This window comes from Euprymna scolopes, chromosome 2 (assembly GCF_053919585.1).
Source record: "Euprymna scolopes isolate OS-2025 chromosome 2, ASM5391958v1, whole genome shotgun sequence".
In the NCBI taxonomy this organism is placed as follows: Eukaryota; Metazoa; Mollusca; class Cephalopoda; order Sepiida; family Sepiolidae; genus Euprymna; species Euprymna scolopes.
In genome coordinates this window covers 14,735,241-14,753,062 of record NC_136483.1, presented here as the reverse complement: position 1 = coordinate 14,753,062, position 17,822 = coordinate 14,735,241, and the positions used below count along the sequence as shown (strand labels likewise).

Here is a 17,822-nt window from a genome sequence, read left to right as displayed (position 1 = left end):
TGTGAGAAAATCTTTTTAATCGGTTTTCGCCCAGAAATTTGTCAATGGGCCAAAGTTCAACAATTTGACCTTTGAAAACTCTACCAAATTCCTCCAAATTTGGGCCTAAACACTTGAAATTTTAGATATCGGTTCCTTGGACATGGATCAAACTTTTTAACTTGATTTGAGCCCAAAACAATAAATGTTAAGGGGTAAAAATTGGGGTCAAAGTAAAAAAAAATGACCTCTCAGCCAATTTTTGGTCTAAACATTTGGAATTTTACATAAAGTGTATTCAGATATAAGGCAAGCTTTTTAATCGGTTTTTGACCGAAAATTTGGCTGCCAAGAGATCAAAGTTAAGATTTAACCTTTGCGGTCTCTAGCAAACTATTCAGCAAATTTTGGGTCTAAACATTTGAAAACATTTGAAATTTTACATAAAGGGTATTCAGACATGCAGCAAGCTTTTTATATCAGTTTTTGGGTGAAAATTTGGCTGCCAAGAGGTCGAAGTTGAAAGAGTTGACCTTACATACTCTACCAAACTCCTCCACCAATTTTGTGTCTAAACACTTGAAATTTAAAATGTAGGTTACTGGGACACGAGTCAAACTTTTTAATATATCTATATACATATGCACATAAAGTTATGAACAGTACACAGGGTTCGAGCAAAGCCGGGCAGAACTGAAACTAGTAAACGAATAGATAGTGAGAGTGCAAGAAAAAACAAAAAACACAGTAGAATTTAATAATCTACCGATATATATACATTTAACATGCTAAAACTGTTTTAAGTGCTATTTTTTATTTAAGTTTTTTATAAACTGTCTTCATGACACTCAGAAAATAAATGTCGTTTAACTGATGATGGGGGAGGGGGGGCTTCATTCCAGAAAAATTGTAAAAAACTACCACCAACCATAAGTTCGAGCAACTCATACTTAGGGTTAGTGGTAGGATAAGTCATTCTTTTACAACTTTTCAGGAATTAAGTCCCTATCCCTACTTCAGTTAAGCAAAAAGTTAATTTTTTCTTTCTTTGTGTAAAAGATATGTTTTAACAAAATAATACTTTGAAATAAAAAAAAAGACAGTTTCAGCATGTGAAAAGTATACAGGTCGGTAGATAATTAAATTTTATTGCGTTTAGTATCAGTCTCTCTCAGAAAAGTTGAAAGTAAGACTCTTTGTTGCCACAGTAGAAACAGTTTTTCTCTATGGTGCAAATGCGCTGAAGAAGAGACTGGATGACTGTACACATGGATGTTCAGGATGGCCCTGAATACATCATGGGGGAGCCACGCAGCAAACCAACAGCTTCATGGTGACCTACCACCAGTATCACTGAAAGTACAGCAGAGAAGGATGAAAGTAGCTGGTCACAGCAAGGAGGAAGCCAGCAAGCTAGTTCTCTGGATACCAACAGATGGACATCCAAACCGTGGTAGAAGAAGAATGACTTAGATTGGCAACCTGCTACAGGACACAGGATTAGAAAGTGTTCAGACCCTGCAAGCTGTTATGCGAGATTGAGAGAACAGGAGAAATCGTGTAGATTCATAGTGAAGCGTCCTGAAAGACGGTGGAGATGAGAGAGATTGTTGTTAAAGTTTTAGTTCATTAATTAATTAATGTATATTTTAAGTTTTGAAACCTGTTTGTGAATTTCAATCAAAACTGTAAAAATGTAAAAAAGAAAATAATTGTACTTCTTCATTATTAAAGCAAAATTTGAAAATCGAAATACTAAATTTTCAATAAAACCAATGCCATCTATTTGTCATGTTGCAGTAATGAACATATCCAACAATTACAAAAAACGAAGAGATAAAAAATTAGTTTTCAAAGACAATTAGCAAAAATTGAGTTTTACTAAATTGGCTTAAGATTTCCAAAATTTTCAGGAAATAGTTATTTCCCTTGTTGTGAGTTGACCTGTGGCTCTGGTGCATGTTCAATCAATTGCACCTTTTACATCACGAACAAGAACACTGGTATATGCTTACTCATAGACACTGGTGCTGATGTAAGTATTATTCTGAAAAGTTTAAGAAAAGAAAAACAGGCCCAGTCATCCTTTTGATTATAAGCTGTCAACATTCTTCCATTCCAAACTTCATAGAGAAATCCATGATGTTGAACTTGAGGCTCAGACACACCTTCCAGTGGATATTTACTATCGCGAAACTTCCAGTCCCTATTCTGGGAGCAGGATTCTTACACCATATTGGTATTCTCGTGGACGTTAAACACGAGAAAATAACATACATGGATTTACTGTGCAGACATGAGAGTCGCCTATGAATGTGCGCCCACACAGATTCAGACCCAATCATTTGAAGGCCACCAAGCAGTAATTTTAGAACATGTTAGATTTAGGCATCATATGTCCTAACAGTAATTGGTCATCATCACTCCACATGGTGCCCAAGAAGATAACCGGTGACTAGTGACCTTGCTGGGATTATCAAGCACTTAACAGCTGAACTACCCCAGATAATTATCGCATTCCACATCTCCAGGAATTTTCCAACTCACTCCAGGGAAAATCAATCTTTTCTAAAATCAATCTTGTGCACACATACAATCAGATTCCGGTTGACCCTGAGGATATTCCCAAGAGTGCCATCACTACCCCATTTTGACTTTTCGAATTTCTACGAACGTCATTTGGACTAAGAAACACTAGTCAATCTTTTCAGTGAGTTTCTCAGAAAACAAGCACATGCAGTACCTTAGGCAACTTTTCCAGATTGGAGTACTGTGTGATAATCAACCCCAGCAAATGTGAGTTTGAAATTTTTTTTGTGATCTTTTCTTAGGCACGTTATTGATAAGGATGGCATCTGCCCCTTGCTGGAAAAAGTGCAATCTATTTATGATTATTCTGTTCCAACTTCTCTTCACAAACTCCAAGAATTCCTCAGGCTGATCAATTTTTATAGACGTTTTCTACCCCACACTGCTGGAATCGCCCAACCCTTAACTGATCTACTTCGAAATAAAAAAAAGAAGAATGCAGGGATTATCATGAATGAACATGAATTATGCTCCTTTTCAAACATAAAAAATGCCCTGATGACTGCAACAATGTTGGTGTTTCTCCAGACAGATACACCATAGCTTTATCAGTAGAGGCATCTGGCATCGAAGGGGTTTTGAAACAATTTGTTAATATGTGGCAACCATTATCCTTCTTCTCCAGTAAACTTTAAAACGCTGAAGCCAAATACAGCACCTTCAGCAGAGAACTCCTTGCCACTTATTCCGTGGTTAAACATTTCCGATATATGTTAGAAAGCTCTGATTTAACTTTTTTTTACTGATCATAAACCATTATTGCATGCCTTATTTCCTAAGCCTGGCAGACCTTCACCCAGAGAAGGTCATCATTTGGATTCCATTTCACAATTTACTTCTGACATTCAATATACCACAGTCACCGAAAATGTGGTTGCTGACACATTATTGCGCATGCACATTGATACCATTCAAGCCATCAGTAACATCGATTTGCATCAGATCGCATTAGACCAGCAGAATGACGAGGAATTAATTCATCTACAACACTCTGCCAACTTATCAGTCAAGCAATTTCTTTACCCTTTTCGAGTGAATCAATTTGGTATGATACTTCAACTAAACATGAACATCCAAATGTACACCTTAAATGCAGGTGGGCTGTTTTTTCAAAATTGCACCAATTATTGCACCCAGGCATCCACATGACACAAAAGTTGATGTCATGTTTCATTTGGATTGCCATCAACAAAGATATATGCAATTGGACAAGGAATTGCATTCCTTGCCATCGGCACATCAAGAGCCCTCCTGCGACATTCTAGTTTCTTCAAACATATCAACATCATGGATACACTTCCACCTTTGAAGGATTTTACATATCTATTCACCTGCATCGGCAGATTTTCAAGATGGCTTTGAAGCCTTCTCCATTGCTGACATTTCGACTGAAACAGTTGCAAAAAATATTCATTGCACATTGGATATCCCGTTATGGTGTGCCTGAAACTATTACAATTGGCAGAGGTAGACAATTTGACTTATCTATTTTCTGAGCTCTCGCACCTGCTGGGATGCAAACCCATCTGTACTATGTCTTATTACCCAGCAGCGAACAGCATGGTTGAATGCTTTCACCGGCAATTAAAGGTGTCATTGAAAGCATATTCAGATCCTAATAAGTGGATAGAATGTCTTCCTTTTGTGCTCCTCGGTATCAGATCCACTGTTAAACAGGACATCGGACTTACATCCACTGAAAGGGTTTATGGTACCTCACTGACATTGCCCAGACAGATGGCTGCATCGACCACTACTCAACACACACCAGACCCAATGAGCTACACATCTCGCTTGAGGGAGTATATGTCAAAACCCTTGAACAGTATGCCTAGGGCTCAGAACTCTACCATACACGTTCTCCAGGATATGAAAGCATGGACTTACGTATTTGTCTGAAACAAAGGAGTGTCTGCTCAACTTCAGACACCTGATTCTGTTCCCTACAGAGTACTGAAGAGATATCCAAAATTTTTTTGTGATTGAGATAAATGGCAACAGTGACTCAGTCAGTGTCGATAGTCTGAAGATGCAATATTCAACGATGAGACCCAGGGTGTTGTTCCTACCCACACGTGAAAGTCAGCACGTTCTGCAACCACAGTTACTTTTAACGATTGAGTCAGTTTGTCCGACAGCTTTCACAAGGTTATTAGACACATAAGGCGTCCACACCGGTTTGCTACCTACACCCAGTGAAATACTTGCAGTATTTTTATTCTTTTCCTTATTATCGATGTTTCATTTAGTAAGGGGGTATGTAGTGACCAGCTAATTCAAGTCACTCGTCACATCAACAAAAGAATTTGTACATCCAGAACCTATTCATTGTGGGGACATTTTGATTGTGTCACCAACACCCATGCAAATCGGTATCGCGCAAGGAAACGTGGTTGTAACACATCACTTTGACACACAAACTCATGGGACTACATTTATCTCCCTTCACATAGGAATACAGTAAATAGGTTAGAACGTTCGAGAATGCTCATATATAAAGATTACTGTGCCAAAATTTAAACAGAGACTAGACAGAGTTTTCTCAACACACTATCGTCACCGCCTGTAATGTTGCTAGAGTCTAACTCCAAGGGACGTTTAAGGACTACCAAATTCAGACAGCAATTCCACAAGTCCCAACAATAATTACCCATACAGACAGTTTTTTGCAGACTGAATAACCGGCTCGAAATTATTACCATGCGGACTCCACTGCTAGTTCACAAATTGGCATGGGTTAAAGTGTCGGATAAAAACTGCAAATGAACAAAATTTTCTATTTCTCATTAAGGAAGCTAGCCCAAGAGACAATGAATGGATATTCTTTGCTTACAACCTTTTTCTTCATAGTATTTCACATACGCAAAGTTTTCTTCGTTATATTACACTAACCTTGATACCTTCCTCAGTCTCAAAGGATTTCTTCAGTCACTTAAAAACTACCGATCATGCATTCACAATTAAATAATATTCTTTTCTCACTTGAAGGATGTTCCCACATCTTTGCCTTATAAAAGATACACACCTCACCGTCTCATTAATAGACTTCAATCTTTTTAATTCCCCCCTACGTGGGGAGACAAAGCACATATAAGAAGGACTGACTTGCATCTCTAGCACAGAAAAAAAAAAAAAAAAATTCTTCTGGTTAATAAAAATTGCTATTTTAAACGCTCGTAATTGTTCGAGAGTCGTCCGTTTGCCGACGTTTTTTTTTTTTTTTTTTTTTTTTTTGCTAGGGAAAGGTGTTTCGACCCAAGCTCTCGACTTCGTCATGAATTCAGTGATAGGTCGATCCATCTTCACTCTACAAAGTGATCCAAAAACAAAATGATTTGTTATAATTACAAGTAAATAGATGTTTGTTTAAAATTAAAAAAAAATAAAAATAATTTCATTTCGGTAAGAATTATTATTTCGTAGTTTTTTTTACAACTTTTGTTGTGAAACTTGCATTTTTGCGGCGTTAATAAAAAACAGTTTATAATGATTATTTAAAAGGAAATTATTAAAAAGTGAAGACTATAAGCCTTTACTTACTCTAGAAACTTTATACTTTCATTTTTAATCTAGTTTATGTGTTGTTTGTTTTTTTTTAAGTTTCATTATATTAGTATTTGATCAATAAATTATAAATTTAACCAAATTGTTATATGATTTCTTTCAGATACCTAAAATTTTTTGGGTTTGTATTACTGTACACATAGATTCGAAAAAGTTGTCAAAAACAAATATATAACAAATAAAAGTTATCAAAGGCAAGATAAGTTACTTTTCTACCAAACTGGATATATTTTTCGTGTTTTTATTCAATGTAACATGTTTATTCAGCTCGAAAACCATACAGTGTTTACCGATGTATTGGAACATTCAAGATGGCGTCTTATTCTCTCTTTAACACAGTAAGTGTGGGAAAAGATGTTATAAATAAAAAACCGGATAAAATACTGTTAAAAACTCGCTCAATATATGTTACTGTGACATAGTTTTTAATAGTATTTTGTCTAGTTTTTTATTTATAACACCTTTTTCCATACTTACGGTGTTAAAGAGGGTGTGAGACGCCATCTTGAATTTTCGAATACATCGGTAAACACTGTATGTTTTTCGAGCTGAATAAATATGTTACATTGAATAAAAACACAAAAAATATATCCAGTTTGGCAGAAAAGTAACTTATCTTGCCTTTGATAACATTTATTTGTTATATATTTGTTTTTTGACAACTTTTTCGAATCTATGTGTACAGTAATACAAACCCAATTTTTAATCCCTACAACAGTATTGGGTGTAAATAGCTTCAAAAACTTTCCGTCTATACATTAGGATTTACTGAGAATTTTAGAGTTTAGGTTTCCAAATTCTAATCAAATTTCGAAAAGTAATCCATTCATTTTTTTTTTTTTTTTTAACTATTTAACTACTTAATTTTTCAGCAATTAACTATTGAAACGGCTAACTTGTTTACATTGAAACCGAAATGCATTATGATGGATTTAATTGATTTAATTTTTTTTAACTTATAATTATTTTTTTTTCTAATTAAATAAAATTTGATAGCATTTTTTTTATTTCAATGAATATATCACATCCACCATAGTTCACCCCCTCCCTTTAAAAAATATTATGGTAAATATTCGATTAATAGCACAAAAAAAATATGTTGCTAAATCACAGACGAGCGAGAAACACATATACGAGATTTTTTCGTTGGAAAAAAGTTATAGCAAAAATAATTCTTTGATAATGGCATTTCTTGTCATAGTGTCAGTAAAAGTAAAGTCCTTCCAGACAGACAATTTGTATTTTGTTCCAATCCAGAGTGCCCCCTTTTTAGAGAAGAGGAGGCTCAATTTTTCCCACACTTTTCCCCACTGACCTTGCGTCTAACTTTGTCCTCGTGAAAAAACAAAAAAACAAAACAAAAAAAAAAACAACAACATAGGAACATGCCACTCTTCAATAGCTTTGCAATAACAAATTGAAAACACAAACAAGTTTCAGTGTCGAGTGTCGAGTGTCGTTCATCACCAAATTATATTAAAAGACTTTCATGCAAAGTACACAATATTGAAAGTTATTTAATCAAGTTATAAACTGCGTAACTTCATCTAGAGAAACAACTTATAGTAAAGAGTAAAACATTTCACGCTTTGCATCAAGCTTTTTCATTCATTCTTTTACAGTATAAGGGTAAAAATAATTTTCGGTGCTTAGTTTTCATACAGCGCGATTTAAATTTTTTTTTTTCAGGTTAAATTCAAGTTTCACGATATTTTTTATTATTATTATTATTATTATTATTATTATTATTAAATTATTAGATGAAAGCATAGATTAGTTACAAAACACCCTCCCCTCTCCATCTTAAGAATAGCTTTCAAAATAACGTTATTATTTCAGCGCTGAATACACAAGTACCTAATTTTCTAATCAGTTTTAAGGATTTTGTCTAGCTTATTTTCAATCATTAATTATTTTTTAATTCACACATTTAAGTCCCAATCCCACACACATTTTTGAACATGCCAAACTTAAAATTAACTTCATAAACAACTAAAGGATTCCTTTCAGTCTTGAAATATGTCATCTTTTAAACGTGTCTGGCAGACAGTCTGCGATAGGAGTCCATGATGAAGCAATAAGTGGTGCGTCAATAACCGTATATCGCCTGAACCCACATTGCTAAAGTAGTGGCAAGAAATCTAGGACGATAGAAAACAATCCCAGAATAATCAGATGTTAATTTCAGAGTTTTCATCCTCAGGTCTGTTGAGTCTAACCTACTCCGCTACTTAATCCATAGTTAAAGGGTGGACGATAGATGCATAGGTTTTCAAGCGCAGTGAAAGTGATATGCGCCATGCGGTAACCCCGACAGACCTCAAACTCAGTACGTTGAGCCCACACGCGGTATTTCAAAAACAAACAGAATATTGTTTTATTTATATTTTCTTGTTTGAGAGTAAGAAAGAAAACAAAAACAAAACAAAAACAAAACACCCTTTTTTATTATTATTATTATTATTTTAGTTTTTAAAAGGACAAAAAATGTATTCTCATTATGTGTGTTTCTTTCCTTACTGAGCAGAGTCAAAACTCAGCATAAACATTAGTTTTCTTGTTTGTTCTCTTGCGCACGTTTCTTTACTGAGGATGACTATTCGAAAAGCCCCTCCCACTTCTTACAAACAAACAAACAAATAAATAACATAAAATAAATTAAACATCCAACGCAGAGGCGGAAGTTTGTTGCGTTCATTTTCTCACTCGTTTAGTTTGGGGTCTGGTTAATCCTAAGACAACCAGGTTAATCCCAATAAGATCGACAACATAGCCCCCACCCCTGTCTTCATTTTCTCTCTTCTTAAAAACATCGACCACTTTTTTCTTCATCTTTTAATGTGTGTGCGCGCGTGGGATGCTGCCATCGGCAGGTCAGCAGGTGTGACCTAAAAAGTCAAAACATGTCTACTATTTAGTCACAGTGTCTCATTCTTTTCTATTTTCCTGGTTATGGCCATTTAGACTGGATTTTTTTCTATCACGAAAGTAAAAAAAAACAAAAAAACAAAAACAAGACAAAAGAATTGTCAAGACACCATACAGCACATAATTACAATTCTTAATTTACAACATAACCAGGTTATAGTATCAAATCTATTGTGAACCTAAAATTAGCAGTAGTAGTAATAAATAGTGGTAGGTTTAATATTATAACTATGATTGCTATTATACTACTGCTACTACAAACCAAAACATAGTATGAGAATTTGTGATCGATTTTACTGTTTTTAGGCCGAGGCAGTGTTGATTGTCGACCTTGCTCGCAACCCTAACAATAATAAAGATGACAGAAAAATAATGTATTGTTTGCATGATTCATTGGGAATTGAGGTTAACAAGAAAAGTGAAGATGAGACATTGGAATTTTTTAATTCTTTTTCTATTTACCTGCTTTCCACTGCAGCAGTAGCAAGGTTAGACATGAGGTCAGTTTAATGTGGGAGAATTCAACCCCCTTCCCCTTAAAAAGAGGGTACTCTGTATGGATGAAAAAATTTGTTTTAGGCGATCGAGTCGACAATAAGCCCATTCCTCATCTCGAAAAAGGGGCTAATGCCTGGGAGGATGGCCTCCTGATAACGAACAAAACCATATTCCAATCTAATTTTCCTTGTGAGAAAAAGAGAATAATACATAATCGAAAAGTTCTAAGTTCATAAATGTTCATTTCTTCTTGTATGTAAAATGTTTATCATGATTTTTTATATTTCAAAAATCAACAGTTTTATGAATTAAAAAAAAAAAAAAAGAAACAATCTTTCACACAATCAGACAAAACAGAAAGGTTGCCCTAGTGACCCCAAAGGCAAAGATACCTGTGTGTGTATGTCATTTAAAGAGAGAAATTAGTTTAGTTGGGCAGACGGTGTGAATTCTAAAAATTTGAAAAACAAAACAAAAAATAGAATTGTCTACTCTAATGTCATAAAATTCAAAAAAGTCAAGATTACTACCATTTTTTGTTTTTTTTTGCCTGAATCTAAAGTTACATACTTCAACTTTTTTGGTATTTCTTTTCTGCTTATGTTTCGAATTTCGATAATACCGATACCTGAGCATTTTGAGGAAATACTGAAGGGAGAAGAAAACCGTCTTCAGAGTTCCTATTTACTTGCCTTTCCACGAGGGCAGAGTTAGACACAAGGTCGGTTTTAATGTTGCAAAAGCCAGCTCCCCTAAAAAGGGACACGTTGGAGAGAAACAAAAGAAAAAAAAAATGCCTCAATCTAGAAGGATTTCTCCCCCACTGATCGAGGTCAGAAAAGGTGAAGTGTAGTATCAGAAACACAGCCAAAAGGCCAAGGGTTGTTGTAATAAATATTGTTGCGAATAAACTAATTTGTTTTTTTCTTTAATAATGATCTACATGAATGAAAGAGTTTAAGGGTACACGGTTCGATTTGCACTTGGGAAAAGTAGAAAAATAAATGAAGGATAAGAAAACCCGATGTAATTGATGAAGAGGGGATATGTATGTATGTGTGTGTGTGTGTGTGTGTGTGTGTGTGTGTATGTGTGTGTGTGTATGTGTGTGTGTGTGTGTGTGTGTGTGTGTGATGAATGATGCTCATCTTTATCACTGTCATCCTGATGGTCGTCATCAGGTGAATAAATGGTGGCAACTTTACTTTTCCTATTGATTTTGTTATCTTCTTCCAGACAGACAGACGGCATGACCCAAATATCCACGGTTGTCGCTACACAGCAAGCCTGAATCTCTAACATCATATAGACAAAACAAAATTAAAAACGAAAATAATTTTAGCAAAAATATTTAAATTTTAACACCCAGTTTTTCGTTTATTATGTATATATGATTCATTTCAAATGTGCATATAGCCATTACAGACAGCTGTTTCGTTGTATTACAACCCCTCAGTATGGCTAGAAATTTGAGCGTTTCAAACTGAGATTTGAAACCCGACTGTTTGTATTTTGATGAAATATTAAATCTCGCCATATGAGTTAATTTAAATGTATTCATATATTCGCTTTTTAAAATTTTTATTTATTTAGAATGAAAATTAAAATCGGAATCGAGCCAAATCAAAACACAAATAACTCAATATCCTTTCAGATAGAGCTTTTGCTTTAACAATGAATAAAAATGTGTTATCTAAGAAATATAGGGCATGTGTGATGATGTGATCATTTATTTTTGTCAATCCATCCGTTTTTAATTTTGTTAACAGTTTCATAAAAGATTTATTTAAAGAATGAGGTTGCAGATTGTAAAAAAATAAAATAAATAAAATGGGTGAGGAAAGAGAGTGATAGAGTAATAAATATAGCAGACGAGAGAGAGAGAGAGAGAGAGAGAGAGAGAGAGAGAGAGAGAGAGAGGAGAACTGATAAAGAGGAGACAAGAAAGATAATGAGAGAGAGGGGGGGGGTCATAAAAAGACGAGCAGACGAAATAGCGAACGGATTTTTTTGTTTGTTTTTTCAGATTGAATTTTGAAGATTTAAAAATTGCAAAAAGTGAAATGGAAAACATGAAAATGGAAACATGAAAAGTTTAAAAGTTAGATATTAAGATGAAATTTACATGAACTTAAAAATAACTTCAGGTTAAAAATAAAATATATTTCTTTAAAAAAAAAGTGTGTCATTCTTTAAAATTAAAACAAGATATACAAAAAATATTTCGCTGAAAGCTGAAAATAATAAAAGTAGGGTAAAATTATATTAATTCATTTTATTGAAATAACATAAGTTATAAAATTAAGATTTTGTCCGTTTTTAAAGATATTTGAAAAAAAAATATATTGTAAGCAATCATTTAATTTTCATGGACGCTCAACAGGAAGATTAAAAAACAAAAGTAAACCCGCGTTTCAACCAGTCCATGTTGCGTTAATCAGAGTCAAACAGAAAGAAAATAATAAACTATTTGTTAATTTTAGTAAACATTATAATTAAAAATGATTTTTGAATTAATAATGGTTTCACATCCTTATTTCTTTTATATAAGATTTATGAAAAGATTTTGAGAATTTCAAAAGCTTTTCATCAATATTGAATATAGATAAATACTGACTCAACGGGTCATAAATGGCCTATATGAAATCTTCTGACTTTAATTTTCAAAGTCAAAAGCTTTCACAATGCATTGTGATGTCATAATAGTCGGTTTTATAATCTTAGTACTCCCAGAAATTACATAATTTTTAATTATGAGGTATACAGCATTTTAAAATGAAAAACAAAAAAAAAAACCAACTTAATTTCACTTTATAAAAAAGTGTAAAATATTTTTTGTATCATTATGAATTGAAAATGTAAGATTATTTTATTTAAGAATTAAAAATAATTGTTTGGTACTTATGCACTTTTGTTACCGCGCTGAAATAATGTTATTTAGAAAGTAATTCTTCACATGGGAAGGGAAGAATGTAACGTTTTATAATTATTCTGGACTTTCATCTAACAATTTAATAATAAAAAAAAAATACTGTAAAACTTGAATTGAACTTGAAAATACTATTTAAAAAATTGCACGGTAACAAAAGTGCATAAGTACCAATTGTTCTTTTCTAAAAAAAAAAAAAAATAAAATAAATAAATAACAAAATAAAATATTGGTATAATATAATATAATATAAGAAATATTTTGAATTAAAGGAATTGGAAAATAAAGAAGGCATTGCATAACTTACCCCAATTGTTGTTATGGTGGAATATGGTTTCCTGGAGAGAGACGATAGTTGAGGGGGGGGGGGCGACAGGACAGACTGGACGACAAAAAGAAACTCGAAAAACTGGACCAAATATTAATTATTTCTTGGTCAATTTCAAGAAATTATTTTTCTTTCATTACATTCACCTTTTCTTCATTCAATTATCAAGCATTTCTTCATTTGTTTTCGAGTATATTATTCTTTCTTTCCGTATAATTCTTTTTTCGGACATTAATAAACTAAGAATGTGCGTACTGCGTCTCTCGTCAATTTTTGTTGTCTATTTTAACAAAAATAAATAAATAAAATACAAAATATTAGGAATTTATCATTCTTTTTTTTCTTTCTTCTTCTTTTGTCTATATTCTCTCACATCTAACTTTAAATAATAGGTAAATAAAATAAAACAAAGTTGAGTACGCGTAAAACCTTTGACTATTAAATTAATTTTTAACACTAATCAGGACGTACATACGGTGCGGGTATGTTATATATATATATATATATATATATATATATATATATATATATATATATATATATATATATATATATATATATATATATATATATATATATATATATATATATATATATATATATATATATATATATATATAAGAAAGAAAGAAAGAAAGAGAGAGAGATTAGTTTACATTTACTTGAGCGAGATTTAAAATAAAGACTTATTCAATGTTGTAAGGTGAAATAATAATAGTAGTAATAGTAGTATTAATAAAGCAATAACACTGCAGTTTTGATTTTGAAGTATTCTTAATACTAGGTTTTTAAGCTAACAATGGAATGAATTAGTAATAATGGTGTACAAAGTAAACGAAAGGCCTTTGAAACAGAAGGATAAAATAAAGTATTAAATATAGAGAATTTGACGAAAGAAAAGATTGGTAAAAACGTTAAGCGTCATCTCCGATCTTTCGAGGTCTCCTCTTCAGGTCGGCCTCGTCTGACGCTCCTCCTACTCCGATGATCGCTTAGCAAATCTCCCTCTCTTTACATTCTCCCTCTGTCTGTAACTGTGTATATATCTCCCCCTCGTTTACTCCCTCTCCTCCTACTCATGCCTACCTTGTTTTCCGTAACCTCGTGTTCGGATTGTAACCCAGATCCGAGCAATGCCCCGGCCCGATCGTCCGTCTTCATCATCCGACCAATATTTTTTTCTTCTTCAGCATCATTCTTTTTTTTAATTTTTATTTTTTCCTTTCCTCTTATCTTTCTGTAAACATTTTAGTTTCATATAAATTATCTTTTTTTTTCCAACAATCTTTTGTTTTGTGGTCACACTTCGCGTCTGACTGACATACATGTGTCTGTATCTCCCCGCACATAACCCTGATTTCTTTAAGTCCAGAAAGAGACCTAAATGACAGGTCAATACAATGACTATCGCTTATATTTTCCTCACAATGAAAAGTTACGCATCTCTCCCTCACTCTTTCTTTCTTTTCTTTCTTTGTCCTTTCTTATTCTTATTTTCTTGTTCAACTTTTCTTCTCTCTCTTTTCGAATAATCATACCAAAGTAGCCTTCAAATATTTAACTTTCTCTCTCTCTCTCTCTCTCTCTCTCTCTCTCTCTCTCTTAATAAATTCCTCGATCTTTCTTTGTTTCTCTCTCCTCTTCATTTTACGTCTTGCTTACAAACTATTCATCTTTTTCCCCAGACACTTCTTTTATTAATTTCATCTCCTCTTTTCTTTCTTTATCCTTATCCTCATCCTCATCTTTCTCTCTCCCACTCTGTCTCTGTCTGTCTGTCTGTCTGTCTGTCTGTCTCTCTCTCTCTCTCTCTCTCACGAAATCTCTTTCCTTTTTTATTTCGTTCACACACATTAAAAGAAAAAAAAAAAAAACACGCCAGAAACAAAACTAATACGAGAAAGCTACGAATAAAATAAAATAAATTTGACCTCATAACTTTTTAACACCATATCATTGGAATGAGTGAAGATTGCTAGGATAACGGGTGGAAACTGAGAAGTGGTCAGATCAGAGAAGACAAGACCATACACGCGGCTGCTGAATGTCTCCATCAAGAAGCCACCCCGGGTGTCAATATAATAAATATATGCTCATAACAGCATTAACACTAATTTACTAAATGAAAGTGTATATTAAACTTTGGGTTAAATATTAGCTGGAGAGGAGAGGGGATCCCCTTTCCAGCTAATATTTATTATTGTATTTCAGAGAAGAGTAGACATCGATTCAGCTGACAGGTTTAACGGTAGACCTGTAGGTCAGGTCACGAAATTGGGTGCTGTGTGGATGGAGGCTGATTTAGTAGGCTTCTTTTTTCTTTCTTTCTTTGCTATGTGACGACCCCGTGTGTGTGTGTGTGTGTGTGTGTGTGTGTGTGTGTGTGTGTGTGTGTACACGCACTTCTGCTGTGTTTTCATACTACACAAACACGCACCAGTAGTCGCCGAGCTGGTCAGTATGTCAGTTTTTTTTAAAGTAGAACAAGTTACAGAGACAAAGAGAAAGTGTGACTACTTTGGGATATATATATATATATATATATATATATATATATATATATATATATATATATATATATATATATATATATATATATGAAAAAAGAAAAAGAAAAGAAAGAAAAAGTAAAACAGAGTTATAGTGGGGACAAAAACATGGAACGAAACGACTTATTTGAGTAACAGAAATAAAAAGGGTCAGTGAAGAAGGGCAGAGTGAGGAAAGAAAGGTAAGTTAAGTTGGTAAATAAAATATTGGAAGGAGAGTGGAACGAGAGGGGGATATAATAGGGTTTAAAAAGGCGAGGGGAAAAAGAAGATAGAGAGTAAGAATCATTCTTACTAAAAATGAAAGAGAATGAAAAAGAAGATATAGATAGAGAAGAAAGAAGGAAAGAAAGTGTGTGTGTGTGTGTGTGTGTGAGAGAGAGAGAGAGAGAGAGAGAGAGAGAGAGAGAGAGAGAGAGAGAGAGAGAGAGAGATACTACAGAATGGTCCAGATGTTTGTTTGTTTTTTTATGTCAGTATGTCAAGCCGGGCTGCGGGCAAATCTATGAACATGAGAAAGAGAGACAGAAATAGTGTATGATGTGTGTTTGTTTATTTGCTTGTGTGTGTGTGTGTGTGTGTGTGTGTGTGTGTGTGTGTGTGTGTGTGGAAAGAGAAAGAGAGGGATAAAGAAAAAAGGAAAGAGAGAAAGTTAAGACGCCCCCCACCTCCTTGTCATTCTCACTGTATCTCCCTCAGTCTTAAAACCTATAAGTGTTTGCTGTTTAATGAAGATCTAAACGCGGCTTAAAAACGGAATAATGCCAAGAAAGAGGTTACAATTGATAACTTAGAGAAGAGGAATATACAACGGCGTTTCCATTTATTTTATAAATCAATTGTTTATTTCTTCTCCTTTTTTCAATGTTTTCAAAGAAAATTGATAACTTAAAAAATATAGAAAACAATAAAGTTACCTTGAATAAAAAATACTCTTAAATTTTCTTATTATTTCAAGTGTAAAAAAATAGCACATTTTTTTTAAATATAAAAAAGAAATAATGATATATATATATTTTAAAAAATCGACAAATAAGTAGGTTGTGATGTTTCTGACGATATTCCAGCATCAATAGTTGCCTGGATGCTGCCGATCTTAGAAACGTTTAAGAATCTTAGGAGAAAAAAGAAAGAAAGAAAAAAAACCGAAAGGATAAACGTTAAATAGGGGACGAGAAAAGTAAATGATCACCTACTAGACTGCTTTTCGTTTTTCACGTTTCTTCTTGTTTTGGTTGAGTACATGTTGGCGAGGCAGTGTACCAGCCGTATGCATGCATATGTGCATATATAACTATTACGTAATTGGCAAAGAAAAAGAGAAAGAGAGAGAGAGAGAGAGAGAGAGAGAGGGTTTTGCAGATAGAGTCTTAGAGAGAGAGAGAGAGAGAGAGAGAGAGAGAGAGAGAGAGAGGAGAGAAAGAAAAGTTAGAGAAAGAAAAAGAAATAATTATAAATTCCCCCCCACCACCACCACTATCAAATGGTGGCACCAACCTCGGTCGGTACCACAGAAAATTATCGTAAAGGACCAAGGAGGATGTAAAGGCCGAGGAGGGAAAGCACCATTCAGACCTTTACTGGAAGGACGCTCAATATGCTAGAATTTAGAGGAAACTTATTGCCACTTAATTTCTTGTAACACATTCACAGCAAGAACTCCTTTTCTTACTACAGTGGCCAAGAAATTTCCTTTCTTATTAATCTGCATAGCATCAAACTGAACATCCGTAAAAAGAATTTCTTTTCAAAAACTATTCATCTTTGAAACACATCACTATGGAACTGCTTCCTTGTAGATTACATGATTTTCTTCAAATCAAATGTCATAAATATTTGCCATAACCGTTCTGATAAAAATTTAAAATTTTCCCATTCCATTCATAATATTTTTCACCATTCAATTGACAATCGATTCATCTCATTAATACTTAGCCTCGAGTGACTTTTTCCCTTGATAAGTGATTACTCATTAGTAAGTCAGAAATCACACAAAGAAACACAGTAAATCGCATAATAAATGAATGCTGTAAACAAGCCCCATTAGTACAAAAACAGACATGACTGCTTGGGAAAGATATTCCATTTAGAATTATGCAAACGTCTGCATTTTGAAGCTGCAAGTTAATAGTAGAAGCACAAAATGGAGACAGTATTAGAAAATGAAAAGCACCAAATCCTTCTTTACATGGATCTTTTATACTTTTATAGTAGATGCTCGGCTGAGCTTCAATCTATGATCCCCCTCTGTAAAGATTTTGTAACAAATACTTGTCTAGCTACAAAAACCTCACTCTCTATGCCTAAAGTAAAAAAAAATTCCATAAGGAAACTTTCTTTCCTAGAACTATCCGTCTGAGTAACACAATGCCATGGGACTGCTTCCCAGTTGACTATAACATGATCATTTTCAAATCTAATGTAAATAAGTTCCTCTTAATTAAGTCCTACCCAAGTT

General features: G+C 33.7%; 1 protein-coding gene across 5 annotated transcripts in view; it reads right to left on the bottom strand.

Moving 5' to 3' along the window:
• LOC145288909 (putative nuclear hormone receptor HR3) overlaps window positions 1–17,822 on the bottom strand; it is a 938,903-nt gene that overhangs the window by 648,244 nt on the left and 272,837 nt on the right. For 2 of the 5 annotated variants that reach the window (XM_080136366.1, XM_080136369.1), the window contains exon 1: window positions 12,795–13,290. The exons of 2 other annotated variants lie outside the window; for them this stretch is intronic. The gene's annotated coding sequence lies outside the window, so the exon portion shown is untranslated. Of the gene's footprint in view, window positions 1–12,794; window positions 13,291–13,901; window positions 15,170–17,822 lie in introns of those variants that run through there. One more of the 5 variants, XM_080136368.1, reaches the window with a different exon arrangement.